The sequence below is a fragment of the Oxyura jamaicensis genome, chromosome 14 (assembly GCF_011077185.1).
Source record: "Oxyura jamaicensis isolate SHBP4307 breed ruddy duck chromosome 14, BPBGC_Ojam_1.0, whole genome shotgun sequence".
Classification (NCBI taxonomy): Eukaryota; Metazoa; Chordata; class Aves; order Anseriformes; family Anatidae; genus Oxyura; species Oxyura jamaicensis.
In genome coordinates this window covers 10572391-10598831 of record NC_048906.1, presented here as the reverse complement: position 1 = coordinate 10598831, position 26441 = coordinate 10572391, and the positions used below count along the sequence as shown (strand labels likewise).

Genomic DNA, 26441 nt, shown 5'->3' with positions numbered 1-26441 from the left:
TCTCTGATTTTCCCAACTTCCTTGCAGTTCATTCAAAAGCACTGAGATTTCTTCTGTGATGTTCTGTTAAACCTCTCCTTTGTCAGTTTTGCGCCTTTGTCCAATTTGGTGACTGTGCTCTGCTACTCCCTTTGCAGAGAAGTTGGAGGAATTTGAAATGCTTTCAGGTTTAGCCAACTAATTGTCCTGATATGTTCCTGATTAAATCAGTCTGAGGTAGATAATGGAAACACCTGCTTCATTTGTTGTCAGGTTCTAGCTCCTTATACAAGCTTATTAAAAGTACAATTATCCACAAGACCAAAATCAGTTTTAACTTTGCAGCTAAGGCAGCCCTCGTCAGTTTTACTGTTTTGCAACAGATTTGCTACATACAGTGAACCTTCAGCACATTCATAATTTTAACTAAAAGTTATAGAATACATATAACAAGAATACAGGCTTGAAATAAAAACAGTTTTGAGATGAGTTTGATTGGTGTTTTACACTAATTGAAATTCCTTTGTACGTTATTCAGAGCAGATAACCTCACTTTCCCAGACATTCATGTCAATTTAATTTCAAAATTTCTTTCCAACAAACTTTTTGTGTTGTTCTTATTATCCTCAAAGACAGATATTAAGCTTTTTGTTTAAAAAAGAAAAAAGGAAATCCTCTATGGAAACACCTTCTCTCTGCAGTTTCCCATGCAGAAATGATGATGATCTGAAAGACAGAAGTTTGAGTTAATATGATGCCTGTGTTGTCAATAGCCCTGTGTATTAAGTATTGTGTATTTAGCGCTAAATTGCTCAGATGCTCAGATTACATTATTTCTTCAGTCATAATAATGCCTCTTTATTCTCTTTGGAGAAAAAAAAAGCAAAACAACATTTTCATAACAAAAAAAAAAAAGGAAAGAGGCAGTTATTGCAAATATGTATTACCCATGTCATGTGTGATTAAGTGTTTTGCAACAACTTAAGAGTGTATTGTGGGAAATCAGGTTTCAGTAGTAAACTGGCTAAGCAATGGGAAACCTTACATCAGAGGCTTAGATCAGCTCCTTTGTTTCCTTGCTAATATTGTTTGAAAGGAGTAAATTGTTGTACTGTATGCTGTGATAAAGGAGAACAGTTTATGCTGTGGTATTTTTTTTTTAAGAAATAAGAAATAGTTTGTATACTACTTTTTTATTTTTTATATATTTTTTTTCCCTCTCATTAGCAGGACCAGTTTCAGGAATCTAAACTGACAGTATTTTTAACAGAATTGAATGTGATCTCTTTCCTCTCTTCCTTTGCCAGTGCCCCATATCTTGCTGTATACTGAGCTACTCCAGGAAACCACAGCAGTGAAATGCATGCATGTGGTACACCATACTGGGAGAAAAGTTGACTTGCCAGCTTGTAGTAGGAGGGATGCATATTCAAAAAGGCAGACTGTAGCTAGTTGCTGTTCTTGATAACTTTATTTAACTTTGCCTTTTATTGTAGTATGCTTTCCTCAATACAGTCTCACAGAAAACTCAATTCTGTCATCTGGTGTGATCTAACTGCACACGTTTTTACCTTTCTACTGCTGCACTGTGGGTACACCAGTGGTATCCAACTCTTGTCCTCAATTGTTATGGCCACTTAAGGTCTGTCCCCTGTTACCATGTGAGTGTATATGCTTATCTCACAGAACCACTGTGCTCACTTTCCCTCATGTGATGCAAAGTATGTGGATCATTATGTAACCCGGTAACTGCAAAAAGACAGTACACTGTGTGGCACAATTCAAGCACCCACTGCCTGGAAAACAACTGCTTGGGTCAGAGATACCCCAGAAATGTGGATGGCAAGAACCAAAAGTTCATAATAGTCTATATGAGTTGTCCTGATGAGTTCTTCCTGGGCAGGAGAGTGGCAAATCTTATATGTGATAGAGAAATAACCTTATAATATCTATTAGCATATTACATATACCATTTATTGGACAGTTTTTTTTTTTTTTTTTTTTTTTAAACAAAGTTCACTATCCCTTTAATGTAATGACTTTGCATTTACAACCTACAATACTTGTTTTACTGCTACAGTTAATGTCCAACTGAAAAATAAGGGCTCTAATCAGTTTGGGAGATCCATTATCATTATGGAAACTTGTGATGACTACATTTTTGGTAGACAAAACAGACTGTGAAAGGAAATAGAGTGACTTACCTGAGGTCTCCCTGTATTTCAGTAGAATCCAGGCATTCTGATTTCCAGTGCAGTGGGTCTTTTGATGGAATGCTGCATGACCTCAAAATTGTGTTCAGATAGTCTACTGAAAAACTGCAGTTCAAGGATTTCTGTGAAATACTCCTCTGCAGAACTCTCTGGTGTTTTTGAAATGAGGCTAAACTTTTCATGAAAGTTCAAGAATCTGAATGTTTGTATCTGGGAAGTGTTTACATCTTTGACTATTATCTGCTTAGCTATGAAATATTGAGTTACATTATCAATGTAACTTTTTTTTTTTTTTTTTTTTTATAAATTAATCATCCTAAAACTATTCCTCTCCCTTGCAAAAATGTGTATATGAAATACTGGATTTGTGAATCTTCACATCATGTTTTCTCAGTTACCAATTTTAGGACACAATTTTATCTGATGTCCAGACACTTAATTTCCATAAGTCTAAGCTGAAATTAGGAGGAGTTGCAGGTAGGCAGTGCCTCAAAAGAATGGATTTTTGTTTGATAGATGTATGACAGTGAGACCAGGAAAATAAACAGATGGTCAGACAAATCAAGAAGGTCTTGACTGACAGTAACATGGGATTCAGTTCAATTCTTTCGACGTATTATTAAAATATTTGATATTTATGAAATATTTAATATCATTTTGAACCCTTGCCCGGAAACCCAGGGGATTTTCCTTTTTCTTGTAGCTCAGAAATCAGCACTTTTTGCCAAAACAAGCAAGAGAAAGGAACTACAGTAAAATACCAGTTTAGAAATATAGAAAAAGCCAAAAAAGCCAGGTTTCCTGTTAAATGGCCTTGCAAGCCATGCTCCCTGCTAGTTACTCTCACTTGCTTTTACTGGATTCCCCTAGTGTGGTTAATCGCTCCATCTGTTAGACAGCTAGCAGGCTTTCCTTTGCTCTTTTGTGATTCTGATCTGGTTGGCTGTAGTTCACAGCAGCCTCTTTGCTTCTCCAGTACATTCAGGACAAGATAAATGACAACTGAAGACTTTGCCGAAGATCAGAGCCTTTCCTATAGCTGTCTTTGAAGAAATCATTGAGCTTGTTTTGCTTATAGTTTCTCCCGTTAAATTTGCAGGATCTACATTTCGTCAGAATAACATCTTCCTGGTGACACTTCATTGCTGGAAAACTGCGTGCAGTTTGGTTCCCCTTGCTAGAATGTTTCTGCATTGTGTCTCCCTCTGCTTTGCTTTTTAGCTGCTATTTTAAGGAGAGAGTCTGAAATACCGTGAGTATCAATTAGGCCTGCTCTGACCAAGTCCTTTGTCCTACTCTAGTCAATGCCGAGTGCTTTCATGGCTTTTCAGATCTGCATGGAGTGCCCCTACCCTTCGGAGCTCCTCCCTAGTTTTCAGCAGTAAGTGTGATTAACGGATCGGTGTGCAGTAGGCACTGGTGTCATGTGGAGAACACTTCAGATCTCACTGTCTGCAAAAAAGGACTTTCTCTTCTGCTCTAGGCAATTCACAGCACCTTAATATGGGAACTCTGCTTCTGATCTGCAATATGCATTTTGATGAATCAGTCTTTTATGTTGTGTCCCAAATTATACATAGTGCAAAGGGAATTAGTAGGCATTTGCATAATGGCAGAAGATGGTATTGTAAATAGTGATCATTAGACCATGTAGATTTTTAAAAAATGTTTGATGCAGTTAAGTGTTTAATGTTAATTTTTTTTTCTTTTTGTTTCAACATTCCAAGCCTTGACAGAAAGGAATTGAACCACTGGGGATTTGGATTTCAGTCTGGATCCTTACCACAGTTTTTGCTTTTAAACTGTAATGGTAAAACCCCTCCTTCCCCAACATAAAAACCTCTCTCAAGCCTGTGGCTATTAAAGGTTTGCCATATGAAAATTTATCTAACTACCATGCTGTAGCAGAGAAGAATTTATTTGCCTTAATTTATGCACCCGGTTATCTCTTAGAGTATGCAGAGGGTTCACTGAAGTTGGTGAGCAGCTGTGAGAGGAGCAGGTAGGATGGTCGGGCTAGGCTGGAGTGTGCTGTTAGGGGTGAGGGAGCAGAGGCAGAGCTAGCACTGACAGTGAGATGGGAGCGTAATTGGAGAGAGGCTTGAAACAGCAGTGCTTCACGGCTGCCGTGGAGCACGGTGAGTGGGCTCACAGGCCAGGGCTGAGCAGGTAAATTTCCTGTGCTTGTTACAGAGCAGTGCTTCTCCTCTCCTTGCCTTGAGCCTGAGGGATTTTCATGACCAAATTTGAATCAAACTTCTTTATTTATTGGCCTCATGCTGAAGTCCTTTTCTCTAATCATATTCAGACAAGTTCTCCTTCAAATTATTAATGTCTTTATGTGCATTGGAAATGATGCTGTCAGGAGGGAAAAAAAATAATTATGAAAAATCTTTCGAGGTATCTTATTCCCTTCTGACCGAAGAATACACGTAAATTGGAGTCAGCTCCTTTTTCTTTATAGCCTATTCTGAAACTGCTCGTATTCCAAAGTCTTTGTTTTTCTCCTTTCAGTTGGTAGAAGCTGTATTTCTGCCTCTTTCCTCCGAAGTATTTTTGGTAGACTTCAAATTCTTTTCCTTGAATTCTGGCACAACTCACAAGGAGAAGGTTGTGCAGTTCAGATGGAAGGGCCATTTGAGATTTTATTTTCACTGGGACAACTGGGAGGGATTTTGCAGCTTGCAAAGAAAGAATACTTTCAGCCAGTCAACAACCTGTGGCACCTCCATCAGTAGAACACAGCAGCCCTTCCTTATAGGCTCATAATGGGAGCAGCAGTAAAAGAGAATCATCCTGACAATAAGTAGTGGATTTTTGACATATGGGAAATAATGAAGTTGCTGACAACAGTTAGGAAATGGAGCAATTCCTGTGGTCCTAACTGTGTGAGGACAGGCTCATAACAAAAGTAGTTGGTACTTTGGTATAAAATAAAATCTGAGTTTTTTGTTGTTGACTGTTTTTTAAGGGTCCAGAATTCAAATCAGTAACCCCAAATTGAACACACACAGAGAGATGAAATAAAGAGGTGTCAGGCTGGGGAAGTTCATTTACATTTACACTTGAGCAGGGAAATGCTGATGCTCTTTACTTGAACATGCATCAGCCACTTGAATAACTCCATTATAATCACCTAATAGAGAGCACTGTAGATTTTATTTATTGCTCAGTAAAAAAACAAGCAAGCAAACAAAAAAAACCAACTACAACAAAACCACAAATCCAAATCGTTAAATACGTGATGTCTCATCTCATTGTTTCATTGGGAGCGCTTATGTATCACTGAACAGCAAGAGCATACCATGGCTGCTTACATTAGGGGGCTATTGTAAAACTTAAGAGTGTCACCAGCCTGGATAAATTATTTTGATTCTACACATTTCCAACTATAACGTTTTTTAATCAAGAGAGGGAAAAAGAGAAAATTGAGTCTTTACAATGTGTTGCATCAAAACCCGCATTAAAGTTCTGATTACATGTTCATAAAAAAGGCATAACAGAAAATTAGATTTTTGAAATAATATGATCTTGCCATTTTTCCTCTCTTTCCCTCGTCCCCCCAAGTCTGGTGGAAGAGCCAATGTGTTTCTGTTGGTTTCTTCTGATTTTGCTTGGTTTTGTCTTTTGATTGATTTACCCATAGTTTTCAGAATTGATACCACTTCTCTTTTCAGCTGCACATCTGGTGACTGCAGGACTTAATTAGAACATTTCTAATGATCAGCTCTGTCGTTTCTTCTTACAATATATAAAAAACAGAACATGGATGTCAAGGAGTCCTTTTGTCATTTCCTGTGTGATCATTCAATAGCACTGAAACAGAACATTGCAGAAGTGAAATATTGAATCAGAGAGCATCACAAGGAGCTACAGTTTTTCTTTACTTTGAGATCAGTGCTAAAGACTTCTGCTCATTTCAGATTGACTTTTTAATCTTCTGCAATTTAGTCTCAAGAGTTTCTTTGCTGTGGATGTTCAAAAATGAAAAGAATTCACATCTTATGCCCTGCAACGTGAGATTGCAAGGATAATATTCCTTTTAGTTTTCTTCCTTCCCTACTGTTTTTCCTTCTGCAAAATGAAGTTCTGACATATTGATTATGTGCAGATTTTTAGGTGTTGTACGAGTTTTTCTGTAATTTGTTGGAAGGTTCTGTCTGCTTTCATGCCATGTGGAAACATTCCACTATCTGTTGCTGAAACAGTATTTGAAATGCCATGATCACAGGCACTTACAGCATAGACAGTGGGGCTTCAGAATCAAATTTTGTTAAGCAGGTATTTTCAGTTACCCCACCTGTGAGGACAGAACCATTGCAAATGCACTCTGCTTCAGGAGGTAACAAAGCTGTGGGAAGTGGTGGTTTCTGTTGTGACCATAATGAGATGAGACTTGCATTTTGTTGCTGGTTTCATTTGCTACTGTTGATACCAAAAGAATGTTAAATGGGGGACTCTGTACTTCACCAAAGGCTCCTAGCATGTACCCACAATGAGACGTTTCTGACATGGCTTGTAAGCGTGTCTCTCCTTGACATTCCCCTTTGGTCCTCATGCCAGTTTCCCCCCAGCTTTCTGTGATTCTCTGCATGTCCACCCCTTTGCTGAACCCTCAAAGCTCTTTCCAAGACCATAAGCACCATTGGCATAAGTGAGAGCGAAGTAATTAAACTCATTGCAAGAGTAAACATCGGTAGAGTGCCCTAAGAAGTTGTGCTGTCTGCAGCTCTCATCAAATTCTGCCTCTTTCCAGATGTCATTACAACTAGATGGGGTTTCTGCACGCCCTGAAGGTCAGCTCGCTGGCTGCTTTGAACAAAGACTAAATAATAAAAAAATAAGTTTTCTTCTTTCTCAGATTTCTTCCTTTTTCTTTTTCTTTTGTTAATATGTTTGTTATCTCAGGTGCAGAACATTTCATTTCTTCTCCGGTGAGTTATTGTTCAGTGAATACAATAGTGGACTACAAAATAACCAGAAGACAAAAACATTAAAACTACTAACTGTGCACTTGACGTGTCTACTTGATGACTCTTTCAGTGTTATTTACTAAAAAACAAACCAACAATTTACACTATAGCTTCTCAGTCTGCCTATTGTAGCAAAATATTAAATGGCAGAGAACAGCAGATAGTTTTTTTTTGTGAAGTAAGGAGTGTTACTTATTGATTTCAGTAGCTGCTGACATGTCCTGGAGCTCCTTATAGCACTGTTAACTGGCATTTTCTCCTATATGTATGTTTCAGTCATATTAAAAAATAAACAACTTTTCCTATTAGATTATATTTAACATCAAAATCATATTTAACATCAAAATCACATTTCACACAAAAGTGGACTTTTTTTTTCAGAAGTCCTGAGATTTGTTGTTGAGGGAAATACTACGTGCTCATCAGACTGCATTTGTTTCTCTCTGTGCTTATAATCTTCAAAAATCACTGTCTATTGCTATTGCTCAGATAGAGAATTAAAAGAAAATGAGAATTATTTTTCCCAGTTACTGAAAAATTCCTAAGGAACATGAAACAGAATATTCTGAGGTAAAAATTTATTGTATTACAAGTCATAAATCCATATTTATATTCCTGGGACTTGTTTTCTTGCACATAGTGGTGTTTCCAAGGTGATGGAAATCAAGAGAGCTACTGATGCTGTGTAACTTGTGGACTAATACAAGAAAATCTTTGAAGACAAATATTACATATTAACTAAAGCATTATAAGGGCACAGATTTTTGTGATTTAGTGCACATGTTGGACTTCAACTTCTGCTGTTAGTTTGTTGTGTTATAACGTGAAGGTAACTTAATATTTAAAAGCATTTGACATACATTCAGAAAAAGTGGATAGTGGGAAGACTTGAGAAATATTTGAGCCTGTTTCTCTCTGCAGAAAGCCTTGTCTTCTGCTTAGACACAGAAATACGAGATGTCCTGCTAGCCAGCATCATCCTGTATAATTAATCTTCCTGGCATCAGGAAGTTTAATCCATAATATTGGGTTCTTGCAGGTCTTCTTGTAGTCTATTTGTAGGCTGTATTGAAGTCTTTGTTTGGGAGATGCTGGGAAATATAAATCTGTATTATAATCAATTTGGAACAGCAGTTCTCTGCTGCCTGCCTTCGCAAGGTACATTCTGACAATAATACAGATGCACTTCTAAAATAACGTAGGTGGCTGTTTACAAGTCTGCAAGCAACCTTCACTCCCTGCAACTGTTTTCAGGGAACAGAGTCAGTGACAGATGCCCTAGAAATAACTAAGCAGAGAGAGTGTGTGTTGCTATGGAAGCTATTTTACTGCTTTATGCACACTGTGTCATCCAATTTAGAAGAACTTTGGAGCCAGTCAAAGAGCTTACTTTTCCTTTTTTTTTTTTTTTTTTTTTCTCCCCCTTTTTTTCCCTCCCCCCCCTGCCCCCCCCCCCCCCTTTTTAAAAAAAAAAAAAAAAAATTGCCTTTCTGGGCAAATCCTGCAAATCAGGGTATAGCCTCAGTAAGCCAAGACCTACCTCCAGGAGCAAAAAAAAGAAGTAATGTAAGCCTTGGTTTAGCTACTCAGATATTTTAAAACTGTGTGACTTTCCAAGGCTGTGTTAGTGTTTGCTGTGTGCCTGTATTCTGGGGGGGAAACTGCAATTTTCTGGCAGTTGAGTTTCTAGTTCTGGTACAGACTTAAGGCAAAGTCTTGTACTACCGAGGGTAATTTCTATGTGTTGGCTTGCCAGGTATAAATAAATGGTTTCTTTCTCCCACTCTCTGTCTAATTTTTCTAGGCTGTAAGTGCTGCTAAGCAAAACTTTTAAAGAAGTCTTTGTACGACTAGTGTGCTGGGACTCTGTTCTCAAAGCCACTGGAATACAAACAGCAACAACTGAGCTGCAGCCATTGCTGTTCCTCAGCTCCTCTCCCCTGCCCCAAGGCTAGTAGTGCGAGACAGGGAAGAAGAGTTCTTCCTTTTAGACAAGATGTGGTTTTCTGTATTCTACTCCTATTTTTGATGCAGTAAAACTGCTGGGTTCCAGCATACTCAGGGGTAGAGAAAAGAAAGAATTGATTGCTGCATTGGAACTAAGGGAGAGAAAACAACATCATTGGGTTGTTAAACATCTACGGGTTTTCTAAGAGTTGTGTAATCTTTACCACTCACATCTTTTCTCTCAATTTTTCTTTGTGCTGGTGCAGCACTGAATGCAATAAATTTACATGACAGGCTTTACATTTTTGTGGTGCTGAGTACCTGCTGGCTTTCCTGAGCAGGGGATATTTGTAACTTCCCAGCAGAGGCAGGCACCACCAGTTTCTACTGGAACTTTCAAACAGCTTAAGCAGTTTTAAGTATTGGGGAGGATATTTACAGTATCTAAATAATTACTTGTGCCATATATGAGATCTTGTTGTGATGTATGTTGAGGAGACCTTATAATTAGTTCCCTAGGGAACTGAATGAAAATGTGACTCCCTTCTGCCCTTTCAAATAAAATGTGGCCTTGCTAATTAATCAATTTTAAGAATTCCAGGTACAGTCACATAAAAGTCACCATTAATACCGGCTCAAAGGTTGATAACTTTTGCTAAGAACACAAACGAAGGGGAGAACAGCAATGATTAATCATTCCCCTACTTGAAAGTAATTTTTATTTAAACTCATCCTCCTTTTATATGTAACTACAAGCTTGTTAATGGCTTAAAACTTCTTGCTGCATGTTGTTAAGTGGTTTGGGCAGATCACAAATGTTGCTCCAAATGAGCACGTAATAACACGGAGCTGGTGACTTTTTAATGTAGCTAGCAAAGTACTAATTCCTCCCATGTGAAGTAACATCGTGTGAAACTGTGGCATGTAAAAATGCTATGTATTTCTTCAGAGCAGAACTCCAAAGAGTGCGGCACGGTGTTCCCTCTCTGCCTTTACTCCAAAAGCAGCTTCAAGGAGACAACATTTGTACCTTACGTCTTCAAAAGGTGTGAAATACCATTTCAACATCCTCTTGCTCACACTTAAACTACCTGGGTGAATTGTTTGTTTTGCAGAATAAGGAGAGGGGAGGGGATTAAATGTAACTGTAATTTCAGTTCTTCGCTGGGCCAGCACAGGTTTAGTACTCTTTAGCAATAATAACTTTGCACATAGGATACTAAGGTTTTAGCCCAGTAATAAACACCCTCTGTAATTCAGGATGGTGTTTTGGTGTCTAACCGAAGCACTAGTGGCAGAACAAACGTGCCACTCAGTGTTGTCTGTATTCCTCACACCTTTTCTATGGGAGGGTAATGTTTAATATTCAAGATAGCAAAAAAGGGTACCAAATTGATGTCCTGTGTCAGCAAAATGTTTTGCTGCATCCATAGCTGAATAATACGGGCTACAAGACAAAAATAAAGTCAATATTAAAAACTTAATGCTAGAGCAGAAAGTGAAAAGTACTTGCTATACAACCTACATATGTAGGGTGTGCATATATACATAGTATAAGTATAAGCTTCCTCCGTTATGAACGTGTGTCCTAGATGTGCCATGTCAGCCCAGGTGCAACAGTCAGGATATTCTGACAACATCTTCATTTGTACAGCTGAAATCAGTTTCATGATCTCCAGAGCATGTGGCATCATGGCTCTCACAACATCCTGTAAGTCACTCTGGTGTTCTGAGTGCTGTAAAAGCATTTCAAAGTTTGTCAGTGTCCAGAAGCTCAAGATAATTAATAATTGATTACTGTTGTTGTTTAACCCAGCAGGCAGCCAAGCACCACACAGCTGCTCACTCATTCCCCTGCCCCCAGCGGGAAGGGGGAGAGAATCAGGGGAAAAAAAAAATAATGGTAAGACTCACAGGTGGAGAAAAAGGCTGTTTAATAGGACAGAAAAGAAAGGGAAAATAGTAATAATAGAAGAAGAATACACAAAACCAGTAGTGCACAATGCAATTGCTCACCACCAGCCAGCCAGCGCTCAGCCTTTTTGTAAGCGTTGGCAGCCCCCTGGCCAGCTTCCCCTGTTACTGCTGAGCATGAGGCTACATGGTGTGGGACATCCCTTGGCCAGTTTGGGTCACCCATCCTGGCTAGGTCCTCTCCCAGCTCCTTGTGTGCCCCCAGCCTCCTCACTGGCAAGCAGCACAAGAAGCAGAGATGTCCTTGGCTCTGTGTAAGCACCACTCAGCAACAACTAAACCATCAGCATGCTCTGAGCATTGGTCTCATCCTAAATCCAAAGCACAGCACCTCACCAGCTGCTAGGAGGAAAATTACCTCTAGCCTAGCTGAAACCAGACATACATGTAGATGTACTGGTTAGCACTTTGGCTATGACCTGGTGCTGCCAGCTTCAGTTGGATTTCATAGTACATCTACTTTCCATTGGTGTCAAGCCCTAAGTGCAGCCCCCTCCCCTATCCTAAGGGCTTGGCTGCCTGTACTCAAAGCCAGCTTTCATGTGTTGCAGCTGTGTAACATTGGTCCAGAGTGCTGTGAGAAGAGCACTCTGAAGCCTTTGGGGACCTCCCCCTTTTCCTTGGGAGCTGCTTTTAAGCTCCATCTTGTTATACTTGCTTGAGTTTTGTTGCCTGTGCTGGGCTGCTTGCCTGATCTTGACCCTGTGACTATTCTGAGATTTGAATGCAGACCTGCAGTGTTGCTACAGGCATGGGTGACAGTCACTGGAGCGTCCCTCGCCTTGGCTGCTGGTTCTGACCAGCTCTGCTCTTCTTGCTCAGGTACTGTGGGGTTGTGCCCTGTGGCAGTGAGGAGCTGCCTGTGCCTACCCTGTCACACTCGGCTCTGGGCTGTCTGCCTGTCCTGCTGCTCCCTGACAATGTCTTAGCACAGTTTATAGGTGTGGCAGCCCTGGGGGCAGTTTTGTGATGCAGATTAACAAATATTTATTTCACTTTATTTTGTGATGTTAAAAATGATTTGGAGATGAGCCATTTTATATTTCCCAGGAATGAATTTTACAATATTTATTTCATATCCCCAAGCTTTTGGAACACCTCTGTGTTTATTACCTTCCCTGGCAACATCCAATAAGCCATGCAAGAGCCACTTTTTTTTTCCTCCCTTTGTTATATAAAAATGGTTTGCTTTTGAACATAGAAACTTTCTCTTATGGTGAGATTTTGAAAACAGAATGGCATCTATTTGGAGAAGCTTGGAGAGGTAGATGACTTAAAAAAAAAAAAAAAAAAAAAAAAAACAAAAAAAAACAACTGTGGAGTAAGTTACTGGGGAACGCTATCCAGCATGGCCCTGTACATGCAAACTATCCTTACAACCTATGCATATGCGTAGGTTATGCCAGTTTCCCACTACTTTGTTGTATACACAGCATGTATGTGAAACATCCGTTTTGCCGTTTTTTTTTTTTTTCCTATGGTTTGATAATGAGAACTTCGGGCACATAAATTGTTACTGTTTCTGTAAATACTACCAGTGCAATGAGTTCCTAATGCTGGTGGCTCTGAATAGGGTTTCTCTATGAGAACCAAGGACTCAGATTCCAGCGTCTACCAGTAGTGTCTGAATGTTGATGTCATAGCCCAGTGCTATGACAATTTGAAAATTCATCTGCATGACATCCTTCTGATAATAGGACTTGCTGTTGCAATGGAGCATGCTGTAGAAGAAATGCTTGTTTAATGTGGGATTGAATCACTATAGTTACTGAAGATTAAAAGAAAATCTCAAATTAGAATCATTTGTCATTTTATTCTCTCTAGTAAGAAGTGTTTATTTTTCCTATGCAAATTTAATTTGGTAGTGCTTGTCAGTTAAATGGAGGAAAAAACTTTCTGACAGCAAAGTGAGAAGTCTGGTGCATTCCAGTGCTTTACTTGAATAGGTGATTTTATTTATTTATTTATTTTTTAAATTTTAAGCTGTAAATAATGAAGAGTGTGTACACACACCTTTTTAAATGTGCAAGACTACAGTACAACAAGCTGTTTCTGAGAGGCTGAGCCAAGCTTGACTGAGCAGACTCTCGCTGGACTAAACTTAATTCAGCACAGGGAGCAGATGCTGTACAACAAAAAGATCTGAAATGGGAAGGAGACCTACCAGGCAGGCAAACAAGGATGAGGAGAGACAATGTGAGACGTTCCATTTGAACAAAGTCTTGCACACATGTCCTAACTGTAAAGGTTGAATGCCTTTTGAGGTGGAAGGGGTTTACAGATTCTGACATGCCATCCTGAAGCAAAAATAACGCACTTCTTTCGATAGCATTGTGTCTGCCTCATCTGAGTCTTTTTCCACTTCATAAAGAGCATTAATCTCCTATGTTGTGTGGCATGGCTCCAGTTGTTTGCTCAGGAGCACAGGCACTGTCTGCCTCTGTAAAATCACTTCTGCATGAAGCATTACTCAGGTAGGGATTGCTGCTCAGTAGTCCCTCTATAACAGTTATTCTTATTTCTCAAATGTGCTCTTACAGCGAAGAAATAAAGAGGGAGAGAAGAAAAAAGTTGAAAGGCTAATGCTTTACCTAATTATTTAATTAATTATTTACCTAATAAACCTTTCAGGGAGAATTTTTTTTCAAGGAGAAAGGGATGCACAAAGCCTTTACCAAAACCATTCTAAAGGCTGTAGCCGCAGAAGTCTGTGCTCCAAAAGATGGGTCATGAGCTTGACATTTAGGAGTTCCTGGATCTGTTGTACCCCTGCTACCTACTTTCAGCTCTGTCTTGCCTGTTTAAAATTTAGTGGCTTTCAGGGCTGTGGACTCTTGATTTCTGAGTAGCATTGGTTTTTGGAAATCATTATGCAAACTGATCCTGAAGCAACACTTAGTAGAGACAATTTGGTGATCCGGACTTGAAGTTCTTTAAAAAGGACTGCCTTTATTAAAATAGAACCCCTGTGTTTCCAATCTTTTGTTCATTCATGTGTTCCTGTTGACCTACGGACTCATGGGTTTGGTTTTGTTTTACTCCTCTTGGCGCACACAAGGCATGAGGCTGCAGAAGAGCTAACTAAAGGTAGAGGGTTGGGTTTTTTGTTTGTTTGTTAACTACCTGTGCCAGAATCTTTCATCCCATGTTTCAATGCAGTGATATACCAACTTTCTATCTCTGAACTGCACGGAATGCTTGAACTGCAGGTGTCCATAAGGACCTTGGTGAGCCTCCAACAAAGGTTGGTGATAGGACCTATGACGGAGAAGCCGACTTGGCTGTTAAATCAACTATGAACATGCGGGGCTGGGATACTAAAGGAAAAAGCAAATCCAGCCAGATTTGAGATTGTTAATATAGAGAGTTTGAGTCTATGATGTTTTGAATCCTGCTTCAGACAAAATGTTGATGAGAGGCTTGTATGGGATCTGATTCAATATTACTGCTTGAATGTTGCTCAAATACCTGAAGATTTGACAAATTATTTAAATAATATTTAAATACTGCTCTTCTGGCCATCTCCTGGAGTTCCAAGTGCAACGTTTCCATGAAATACAGAGAAAACAAGCTTCAGATAACTTGGTGATGTATTATTAGATATTTCATTGTCTGGTCTTTGACTGAGGTTCATCACCCTTATATTAAATTTAGTTTTGCTTTATGTATTAGAAGAGGAGTTTGTGTGATGAGGCAGCAGTCTTATCCCAGAATAAATGTTTTAGTGCTTGCTCTATACTTGGGATTGTTGACCAGCCTTCTAGTGGTGTGCTGTTTTGCCTACATGGTTGCAGCTGGGAGCTTGCCACTGGGAGGCAGGCCACTGCTTTAGGCCACCCCAGATCTGCTGGGATGCTGCAGTTAGCATTAGTGCCTCTCCATACTTCCACTCTATTTTGGCAGCTCTCTCCTGACTTTGTGCTTTTGCTCGCTGCCTCACAACAGTTTTTCATGAGCTTTTAATTAGTGTAGATCTCTAAGTATAATTAGAACAATTGAGAAATAAATGCATACCACAAGAGTTTTTTATTTTTAAAAAAAAATCTGTATTAGGTAATTCATAGGCAATTTGGTCTTTCATGTAACCACAGGTATGATCAGGACCTGTTTATAGCAGTAGACTTGCATATCCAGTAAGAAATCATTACGTATGCCATATAAAAACTCATACTCTGGAAAGGGCACTTGCATAGGGTTTTTTTCTTTCCTCCTAAATTGAAATAAAATTACATCAGCAACGTATGTTTCTCTACATGTTTTAAATTTAGAATATACATGGTGCTGGTAAAATCAGCAGCAGAAAGTTATGGATCCCAAACTAACCATCTTTTTTTCTTTCCGTCCATTAAGCCAAGTTGAATTTCTTCTTCAGACTCTCTAAAGATAAATGCAGTCTTCCATGCCAAGTTTCAGCCCTTGAAAAACTTTTTATTTAGTAATAAATCCACTGGAAAAGAGGTTTACAAGAAAAGTGCTGACACAACCTTAACCATCATAGCACAATTAGTTTAGCTGCAGGTTTGTTGTAATCCCAGAACAATAACAGAGAAAATTGTCATGTCAAACAAATTCCATCTGTCCTTTGTATCATTTGGTCCCTGGATTATAACTCTTTACATATGATTATGTCCTCTTCAATCAAGCTTTTAATATCAAAATTGCATCCAGCTTTTTAATTATTTCAGTAAAGAAATACCGAGTAGAGAGGGAGTTAGCCAAAGACAAAGGACAGAATAAATGCATCTTAAAGGAGATAGCAGCATTAGTGTATGTACTGTGCTCAGTGGTGTGTACAGTTTTAACTTCTTTCTGCTATGAGAAAACAGTTCTGTGTTTAAGACAAACATGTTGACCATCCTAAGTCCTTTTATATCCTTGTTACAAAAACATGAACTATTAAGTGGGCAAAAATAGCTTGCTTGCCTTCCTGACCAGCACGAAGAACAGACAGAAGGATGCACATAATTGTGGTATAATTCTGTAAGCTATTCATCACCACCATAACTAAATGCCAAAAGGGAATACTAAAATCTTTGCACTGGAAAACTAGGAGGCAGAGAACCAAAAACCCACTAAGTGCATATATGATTCCTTCACTTCTTCACTCTCAGATGTTACCTTTTAATATATCTTTACACTGAGCTGTATTTCTTAAAGGCTTGCAGGGGCAGTATTTTCTTGACTGAGCAACATACCAAGATTGAACTTAACTGAAAGGGATATTTCTTACATGGGCTTTGAAGTGGCAGCAGAAAAAAATCTTTGAGGAAAAGGAAGATTTTTTTGTGTATGTGTGTATACGTATATATTTGCTGCAGAAAATTGAATCCTGTTCCAAGAAGAGAAGTGGAAACAGTGTTTCTGCCTTCTATCTCTGCAAATTTTCTTGGACAAAATCCAGGATTAAAAATCTAGGAAATACTTCTCTTCCCAGGAGAGAAGAGGTAAAGAAATGAAATGGTGCTTTGCTTAGTTATAGTTTTTATGAGGAAGTCGGGTGTTACTCAAAAGCTACGCACTGGAAGCAAGCTAAATAGTTTACTGAGGACAAATGAGCACTGAGAAGTTTGCATTTTCATTGTCACTCCTAGTGGTGAAACCCTCCTAGCCGTTGTGTGTGTGGCAGTGACGATCACAGCTTTGCGGTGTTGCAGTGTTCTTTCGGTTTGGACCAGAACTGTTTCTGTCCCTGCTGGAACTAAGGATTTGTTGACAGGGTTGTCACTTAAAAGATGGAAGTTTAAATTCTAGCAGTGACCTTAGTTCTTGTGTAAGGTTAGTGCCCAGGAGCACCTTCCAGAATATCGGATGTAAGGAGTGTTTTTTTTTTCCCTAAAACTTTGGAGTTTTATGCCATCGTCAGCCAGAGGAAACTAGTATGCTTCGAATGTGTAGACTATGTCTTTTGTCTGCCTAATTAATGGTCTGTTTGCTACTATATGTAAAGGAATTTAAGCCGAGTGATAAGTATTAGCAGGAATTTTCACACTGATGTCAATGGCAGTGAGCTTTTGTAAACGTACTCACTGGAACAACATTTTTCTCATGTTTTGAGGCATTCCTTTTTATCCAAGGCATGCTCTAGCAGTAGCTAGTTCATTGATGGATGCTGGGATCTCCTGTAAGGGTGCAGGGTGTATCTTGGCTCTGCCCGAGGAGTGTTCACGTTTCTCGTGCTCACATGCCAATGCTTCCTTACACAGAGCACATACTGCAGGATTTCTCTTCCTATCTTTGCAGCCCTCAGGTGGTGGTGGTATGCTTTAAGAGTTTATTCTCTGAGCTTGCCATATGGGGTCAGTTGCCTTGCCACCTGCCCATAGTTCCTGATGATACACAGTGGTTGTACAGCACACTGTTCCTTATAGGACGTCCTATTGTTTTTACCCTAATGTTTCATTTTTGCTGTGTCCCATCTTCAGTTTCAAGTTAAGTTGGAAAAAAACCGTCAGTAAGGATGTAGTCATTGAACAACTTCATCACAAGGGATCTGAGAGTCTCTTTGCTTCCTTTATTGCAGGCTAATGGTCTTAATATTCTGGCAGTGAGCTCTTTCCTTCCTGCGAGAGTGCAGATAAATGGCTCCAGCAGTACCAGATGAGGCGGCGGCACTTACAGCTGTTTCCAAAAAGCACTTTTTGTGCTCAGAGAATGGGGATGGATACTTTGCTGAATGTGCGTGAGTGGAGAGCGCTAGTTAAAACTTTCCCCAGTGAGTTTTTGTTTGAGTGTTTGGCAGGAACAAAAGAGCAGTTTCCACAACTGAATCTGTGCTTGTTGAGAATGAACTATGTTTATATGGAGGCGAGAATCCAAGCTCAAATAATGTTTTTTCCTCAATTATGATGCATTTCTCTTGTGAGGTTCCTTCACTTACATTTTCTGTAAACTGCCCCCATTCTTGCAGCCCATATGGAGAGAAAAACTGAGTCATAAACCAGAGTATTTTGGTGAAAGATAACAAACCCAGGCTGTTTCAGTGTAATATGCTAGAATGTGTCTTACAAACACCTTGAGCATGATACTGCCCCCCTCCCCAGCATGTCATTGCTGTTATTTAGATTGGTTTAAAAGTGGACAATTCTGACTGTATCCTCTCTCTGTATATAAATTGCTGCTCATGTGAAATGAGGCAGAGAATCAAGTTGCTGTGTATCTCTCCCTGAATCAGAGAACTTGTGCGTGACTTCTGCAGAGATATGCACTGGGCACCAGTGCCACAGCTACACAGCAAAGCCCTGGCTTCGGCAACCACCAGATGTAAACACAAGTTCTCTGGGCTTGCATATGGAATAAATGAGTTTATGGAAATGAATTGTTTGCTGACACCATTATGTGTTCACTCTTCTCAGCCTTTAAATTAACAGGGAGATGGATCAGCAGCTGTCCGCAAGTGTTCCTACAGATGGACACTGAGAGGAGGGGGTTGCTGGTAAATCCACCAGCAGCACCTGTTGAAAACAGCATCTTTAATCTTCCTGTTGCAACTGAAGAAGTTCTACTCCACAAATGGAGAAGTGGCAGTGGCTTATCCAATGCCAAACACAGGGCAGCTCTGGTGCACATTTCAGGCTGTTTGTGCAGTCAGCACAGGAGCACTTGTAACTGCAGAGGAGCTGGGAGCTGTCACAGCTTTACTGAATGGGAATTGCCTCACATTTTCTTGCCATTTGAACCGTACTGTCTGTGCTTCGCTTTATTCCTTCTGAACCAGTGCTGTAGTGACAGAAAGTCATGTTACCTCCTGTGCAAAGAGCTTGCTCTTCCTACAGTGTGTCACTGCTATTGGGTCCGCTGTGCTCAACTAACCTGTAGCCCACAAAGCAGCACAGCAGCAAACAAATTGTTCAAAAGCATCATTTGTATCGGCTGCCTCCCCTCACCTGGGGGCATAATTCATCAGTCACTTGCCAGGAGCCTCTGTCAGGCTTGGCCTGTCCACCATCACTTATTTATATTGCTGGTAAATTGTTTGCAGGCAGGCTGAGTGTGCTGGAACTGTGAAAGTCCAGAAGTTAAGCCCAACCTGCTGCTGCGGCAGGTAGCTCGTCTGCAACAGAGAAGTGAAGACCTTTATTATGCAGCTGAGCTGTGAATGATTGCTCAGGGCTTTGGGTACGAGTCCTTTGAGATCAATTGTTCTGTTTTGCTGAGTAAAGCAGCAGGGTTGAGCTCAGGATTTAGGGACGGTTGTTTGGAAGGAGGAAAAAAAAAAAAGGCTAAGGTATTTGGGCAGGCAATTATCTTTAGCTTCAGTGGCTGTTAGGTGGCTAAATTCCCTGGTGGGGCTTGAGAACCTCAATGCTTCCCTACACTCTTAAAAACTAGACTTTTACCAAAAGCAGAGATTTATGAGCTTCTTCAGATTGAGGAGTATTGCTGTTTCTCAGTTCTGTTTGCCTGAAATACCATGGGAAAGGCTCAAACTGCTATATTGTTATTTATTTATTTATTCTTGTGTTAAATGAAGATATCAGATTTCTTCAGTGACTTCACAGGCATGTATATATTTTATAAGAAACAACACAGCAACCATGCTGACTTTATGCAACCTCCACAGAAAGGCCAGGAGCTGAGGAGCCTCTGAAAGAGGCTGAGAAAACACCCAAGTGAAGAAAAATATACAGTAGAATGGCAGTGTATAAAAACTTGGCTACAGGAATAACCACTTAAGTGGTTATTATAAGGGGATTATTAAAGGTTATTATAAGGAGAGGAGTAACACATAAAAAGTTTCTTGTAGATGGTTGTCTGTCAGCAGCTTCTGGATCTTCTGTAGTGTGCTCAGATTGCTCTTCTTGTGCTCCCTCCTAAAATAACCTGGGATACCTGACACAGCTTCAGCTGCACAGGGAAGTAAATCAGGCATTTTAAAAGGCATTCACCCACTGTGTGCAACATATCTTAAGGCTTTAAGTACTGAATTACTTGAATTTGAGGTGGCAACGAAGTTCCAAATCCTATATCTATTCGTGAAGCAACCTTTGATAGTAAGGGAATAGATGAGAGCCTACAGCCATTTGCTGTCATAAATGCAGGGGACAGGCTGGCTGCAGTGCACCCCCTGAGGACAATATTCCACCATTATGTGTACACAGCTATGACCACAATTCCAGTCTGGCTTTGGACTGCACATACAGTTTTATTACTTGTATTATTCTTTGCTCACTTCTTGATGTTGAAGTGTTTAAAATTATTCCCAGCCTTATCAAGAAAAGTGAGTCTGCCTTGTTTCTTTTTGTGAACTGCTTTAGACCATTTAATTTCAACTGATGCCGAGAACAGCCTTCACTTTTTTTAGAATTAGACTGGAATGTTTATATTGGTTGGCACAAGATCACAATCAGAAATACAGAGAGCAAATGATGGCGTAGAGTTTGTTACTGAAAAAGAAATAACATGTGATTGTAATATCTTTCTGGTGTGATTGTAATATCTTTCTGGTTTGTGTTGGACATATCAGGGCCCAAGATTCCTGTCTCAAATGAGAAAGTCAGTGTGAAGTCTTAATATTTAAACTAGCGGTTTCTTTATCAGTGACGTACTTCAGAATGTTTTCAATATAAGGCAGATATTGAGCAGTCAACTCCTTGTGTATGTGAAGTTTTTGTGTACAGCATAAAATAACAGATCTTGATTAGCTAGTAGTAAAACCAGCTCCATATGTGAGCTGGATAATAACGTTTTCTCCTTACAGTGCGATATCATCTTTTCTGGAATTTCTCCAGCGCATACTGAATGTTGGCTTCATCTGCAGAGCAGTTTTGGTGTGCTTGTACTAGATTCATGTTTCATTTCTTTCAAAAATAAATACTGTTCCAGGTGCACAGCAGCTCTGCTTTGACACCTGATGGAGATGTAAGAGTCCAAACCAAGGACTAGCTGCTGGAACAGCTTTGAACGTCCCCATCACGAATGTGATTCAGTCCAAGGGATGAGATTAAACTGAGTTTGAAGTAATCCATGTATCTGTCTAGATTTAGAATTCTTGACTAGCTGCTTTGTCTTCCTAGTTAGGTACTGTTGTATCAAATGCTAAAGCATATACAACTGCAGGGAAGATGCTAAATTACTTCTTCCAGAAGGCAAATAATGACAAGTTCTTTAACAAGATCTGAAACTACGAAGCACAAGAACAACGGTATCATTTTGAGAACTTTTTAGATGTGGTATTGCTAACTTTTTCTTTGTCTTGATCCTCTTAGACTTTGTACATTGATATCTATGCTTTGCTGATGAAATGTTATAACTTAAAACTAAGACTTTAAACACTTGCCCCTGTCAGTGAGCAGTATTTTTTTTTTTTTTTTTACCAGAATCCTTTCTCATTGCTGTGAGTCCTAGAGCTACAGAAAGAGGTCACTCACTGAACTTCACTGCCTTGTCTGTTAGTGAGCACTGCACCCAAGTGAGTCATCTGTAACTCAGATTTTTCTTGTCAATGTGTCTTTGGCAGTGTAACTTTTTCAATATTTTAGTATTTTAGAAACCCAAACTACTTCGTGATGTTAATGGATAGACTTGTAGACCTCATAATGGACAGAATATGTAACCTAGCTGGTGTTTTCTTTCCTCTTCTGTGTGTGGATGACTGTTCCGGTACATGGATACTTAATATATGATACAGGATGTGGACGATAAATTGCCTGGAGAATTGGGAATAGGAGCAAGCAGAGCGAGTTCCACATAGTGACACTGATTTTAAACTACCTATGATTCATAGGAGAACAAGCGCATGAACATTGATCATGCAGCAACTTCACATGGATATTCATCATGCAGCAACTTGTCTTGTAATTTGACTAGATCTGGCTGAAGGTTTTCCTGTACGCATGACCTGCTACTGGTGTGGGTCAGCCTTGTTCTGCTGTGCTATTGTTTTGCTGTAGATTCTGTTCTTTTGGGCAACTTCAATAGGCAAGGTTTTTCTTACATTTTGACCAGTACAGTAAGTAGCAATGTTGACAAAATTCATAAAATTTTATTATGACTGGAGAAGATGCAACCTTGAAACAGTAACTGGATTTTTCTGGCAGCTGTAGGAAAAGGGATAAAGGAAGTGCACATGTTTTCTGAGCCTTTTGGAAGGCAGTAGGATGGGAGGACGTTTTAGCACACAGCACAACACTTGCTGTGCTGTTCAATGATGTTTAGGTAAATCAGTCTGTTTCACTTTCTTATGTGAAGCTGTTCCTGTTGTGATGTAGGGTCCCCTACCTAGCCCTGCTAGCTCATTTGAAAGAGTTATGAAGGATGGTGTGTATGTGAGTGAAATAACCTAGATGAAAACGTGGGTTTAGATGGCTGACATACTGCTTAATCTGTGAAACCATCACTACTTCATCAGTATGCTATAAGAGACACAAGGTGAGCTTGAATTCAGAACGTGTCTTTTTTAAATGATTCTTTTGCTTTTATATTCAGCCATGCTGCCTTGTTGGGCAGTAGGGAGAGAAAACTATGATTGTGTCTGCAGAGAAAATCTTCTGAGTAATTGCACTAGATGTGTGGAACTGGGCATGATGTATTTGCATCCCAACTTGTATATTTGACTGGCCAGAATTAAGGGGGCACTTCTGAGCTGACGATTCCTTTTCACTTTCGATTCCTTTCCCTTCCACAACATTACAACTCTGCCTGATGATCTTCTATTAAAGAAAAAGAGATGGAGTAACTACAAACCATTTTAACGTAATAAGACTGAACTCATCAGCAGCGCTGCAGAACATGTATTCAGTGCGGGTGAAATCAAATTATTTGCAAGTGTTTGTACTCACTGGCTGTTCCAGTTCTTGACTGTGGTGGAAAGGAAGGAGAACATTGTTTGCAAACACTACAACTTGCTGCCTCTGAGGATCGTCAGAATGGCAGCTGTGGTTTGCCTGCTAGACTTTTGTTAAATATAAAGTGAAATCAGAAAATGTGTGTACTTGTATTTTGACTTTCCATTTCCTTGTCCTGTCCCTGTTTTTCCCCAACCTCCACCTACATCTTTGTGACACTACGTGGGATGTCAGAAATTCTGGTCTCATGGTTCAGGCCTCCTGGAGAGACAGAGCCCAAGTATTGGACTCATGTTCTGAGAATTTTGCATATGCATACAACACCCCTAGGAATTTGAGACTAGCCTAAACAGTCATGTGAACATAACTTGAGATTTTTTTGTTATTAGCAATGTATTTTCTTAGGAGTTTTGACTGTGTGCCTGGACTCTATTCCTTGGTTTGATCATTTAAGAGTAGCTTACCTGCTTATATATGTATATATTTATAAAGCAGATCTTATTAAGCAGATCTATTCAAAATATGGCTTTGTTGGAATGGAAATGTAGCCAGCAATTGACACAATAGTTCACTTCATAAATCATTGAAAGTTTAATTTGGGTTCCTACTACGGGAAGTTATCTATTCCCACTTGTCTGTAGCCTGGCCTGAATGCAGATTATTGCAGCTGCAGTTTTGTTTAGGATTAGTATTTGTTGGTACAAAGAGGAATGTGGGGTCCAGAGCAGTGAATGGGAAAACTGGCAACACGCTTCCCCCCAGTGATGATCTGTGACCCCCAGCAGCCCTGTCAGAAACCAGCATGTGTGTACCCCACAGTGCAGCGCACTGAGTCCAATGTATCCAATGCCCTCAGGGAGCCTGTCTCGCGAAACTAGTTTGTGTTAACTTCAGTGTGCAGTTACTAGAGAATAGAAACCTACTACTAGTGGGAATACGCTTTCCTAAACAAACAAAAACACTCAGAGCCCTACTTGATCTTCCCAAGTGTCCTGTACCCAGAGGCAGAGTCCTGTTGAATGGTTTTTGAGTGGTAGGTGTTTGGCACAAGCTACAACTAAGACTATTTGCTGTTGGAAAATGCATTTGCTGCTGAGCTGCTATGTTGTTTTCAGTTATAATTGTAGGCTAAAATGTGCCTCATCAGATCGCAGATATAAATCTCACAGCAGGATTACTAATATCAACATACGAAGATGTAAAAACAACAAAGAAACAAGGTTTTGTTCCCTTTGAATATACCTCACCCTTTACGGTCAAGTCAATTTGAAATGTGACTCCACTGAACAAAATACACTGCAAACTCAGGAATATTTGTTTAGCATCAGTGATACTCGTATACTAGCAAGAGTCTTTTTCTTTATACCTCTGGCTGACAGCTGGTCTGTCTTTGACATCTGTTTTTGGTAGCTTGGGTTGTGCCCATCTTATGGAGAATCCTAGATTTCCTTCCGTTACTTTACATCACCTCTCTGCCCCTCTGTCTCTACATAAAATGAACAACTTTTTCTGGTGTTCTGAACAGTGCAGCAGTAGGAGAGGCTTCTGAAACGGAAGGGTCTTCCTGCTCTCAGCTTGGTAGCTTGTTTCCTGCAGCCCAGACTGAGAGAGAGTCACGCTCAGTACTAAGCTGATCCTTATAGGTGACTTTTGGTGGAGGCATCCTGAGGAATTTCTGCAAACTTGGGTTAAGTGGATAAAGTAATAATTTGATTTCACTTTAAAATGATTAATACACTAGATGACTATGGATAACTTACTAAATGCAGCAGATATGACTATGAGGGCTTCCTGCCAAACTCTAGGGTGGCATGTCAAAGCACGTGAAAAGAGGATCATCTTAACAAAGGAAAACAGAAATGTAGATTTTTCCCTTTTTAATACTTCTTGGAAAGAAGGCATGGTGGGTGAAATAGAGAGGAGGAGATAGAAGATGAAAAGGAAACATTGGGTTTGTCAAAGCTGTAACTGAGAAGGATCATATGGTTGTGTTTCTCATTTAAAATACTAAGAATAATATTGCTCTATATGGCATGCCATGTGCCCTGCAAAACTGCTGCTGTGTTTTGGTTATAATGTGCCATATCACCTCTTGCTATTGATGTTTGCTTTAAAATCTTCATTGTACACTTGTGTTTTCTGGCTGGAGCCTACTTTTTTCTATATGGAAAAAGAAAACTAGTTTGCTTTGCCACAGTTTTCTTCTTATCTTTGAAGAATGGATTGTTCCACTTGCAAGATAGTCTGTAGGCAAAATCAGAAGAGCTCTGAGTTTCTGTGCAAAAGTGGTGGGCTGGTGACCTGACAGTTCCTATGCAAAAACTTGGTCTGGTGACCTGATAGCTTCTGAGCTGTACTGCTTTGATATTTGGCTAGAACTTAGTGAAATAGAAGTTAAATAATGCAAGTTGAAAACATGTCATAAGTGGTACACAGATTGAAAAGATGCTCTGCATCTTAAAGCAGAGGTCACAAACCTATCCTGTGTTGTCAGTCTAATGAAAGAATCACTGGCAGAAGTAGTAATAGCTGCTACTTCTGCTCTGAGCCTTGAGCAGGTTTAGAGCCCAATGTCTTCAATGTCTTTTTTTTTTTTTTCCCCACAATGTGGAAAACATCAGGCAGGGATCTGACTCCTAGCTTCTCTTCAGAAACTTCTGATTTTGCTGTCCTGTTCTTCCATCCTTGTTTTTTGTGAAGTTCACATTTCCCAGGCATGACAAGAGTAAAACTTTGTTCTTTACCATCCTGTTAATAATGGGGGGCCACTCCTCAGATGGTAACTGCCTGGCTCCAGTTGCATCCTGACTTCCAAAGTCTTCAGCTGCTGGATGTGTAGCTGAGTCTTTAAAGGTCTGCAAATGTAAAATAAGAAAATGTCAATATCTTATTTGCTGTACTCCTTGTGTGTATACTGATGAATATTCTTTTAAATTTTGGTAAAGCATTTAGGTGATGCCATTTGTGGACAATGACAAAAAAGATACTAAGAGTTAGAATTTTTCTGTAAATACCTCTATATCCCTGTCCATATAGATTTTGGGATGTGAGAAGAAAGAAGCCAGAATTAATGCCTATTCTGCTTTTATCCTTATACAAAATAGATGATGTTGAGTTTCCCTTCTTTTTTCTTTCATCCCTTTTGCATTGCTGACTGCTGAGAGTGGAAATCAAGGACTTTATTCTAAAATATTGCTCTAAGCATTAATAACAAACAGGAAGAAAAAAAGCTCAAGTTCATTTTTAAAAAAAAAACTCTGTAAACCTTAGTTTATATACTACTACACTTCATATACTAGTACACTCAGGTAAAGGATCCTGAATTAACAGTTTGAGAGAGGTTGATCTGTGCCTAAAGAAAGGTCTTGTATGACTTATTTATATATGCTTTTCAGAGACTTGTTATGAGCCTGGGCTATTACAATAATGCTAAAATTATTATAACTATTGGTATCCAAACTTGTGGGAATCCGAATTCTGCGTAGATGTATGATGCACAACTTGAAGGAACTCAATCATATGAATTCTCGCATCATATGTGAAGAAGCATCCTTCAGTGCTTTTCTTTGTAC

General features: G+C 39.5%; 1 long non-coding RNA gene across 1 annotated transcript in view; it reads left to right on the top strand.

Moving 5' to 3' along the window:
• The window catches only part of LOC118174306, a 160164-nt gene that overhangs the window by 30065 nt on the left and 103658 nt on the right, over window positions 1–26441 (top strand). The window contains exons 5-6 of the long non-coding RNA XR_004754607.1: window positions 15437–15440; window positions 21403–21494. This is a non-coding gene — a long non-coding RNA (uncharacterized LOC118174306). The remainder of the gene's footprint in view (window positions 1–15436; window positions 15441–21402; window positions 21495–26441) is intronic.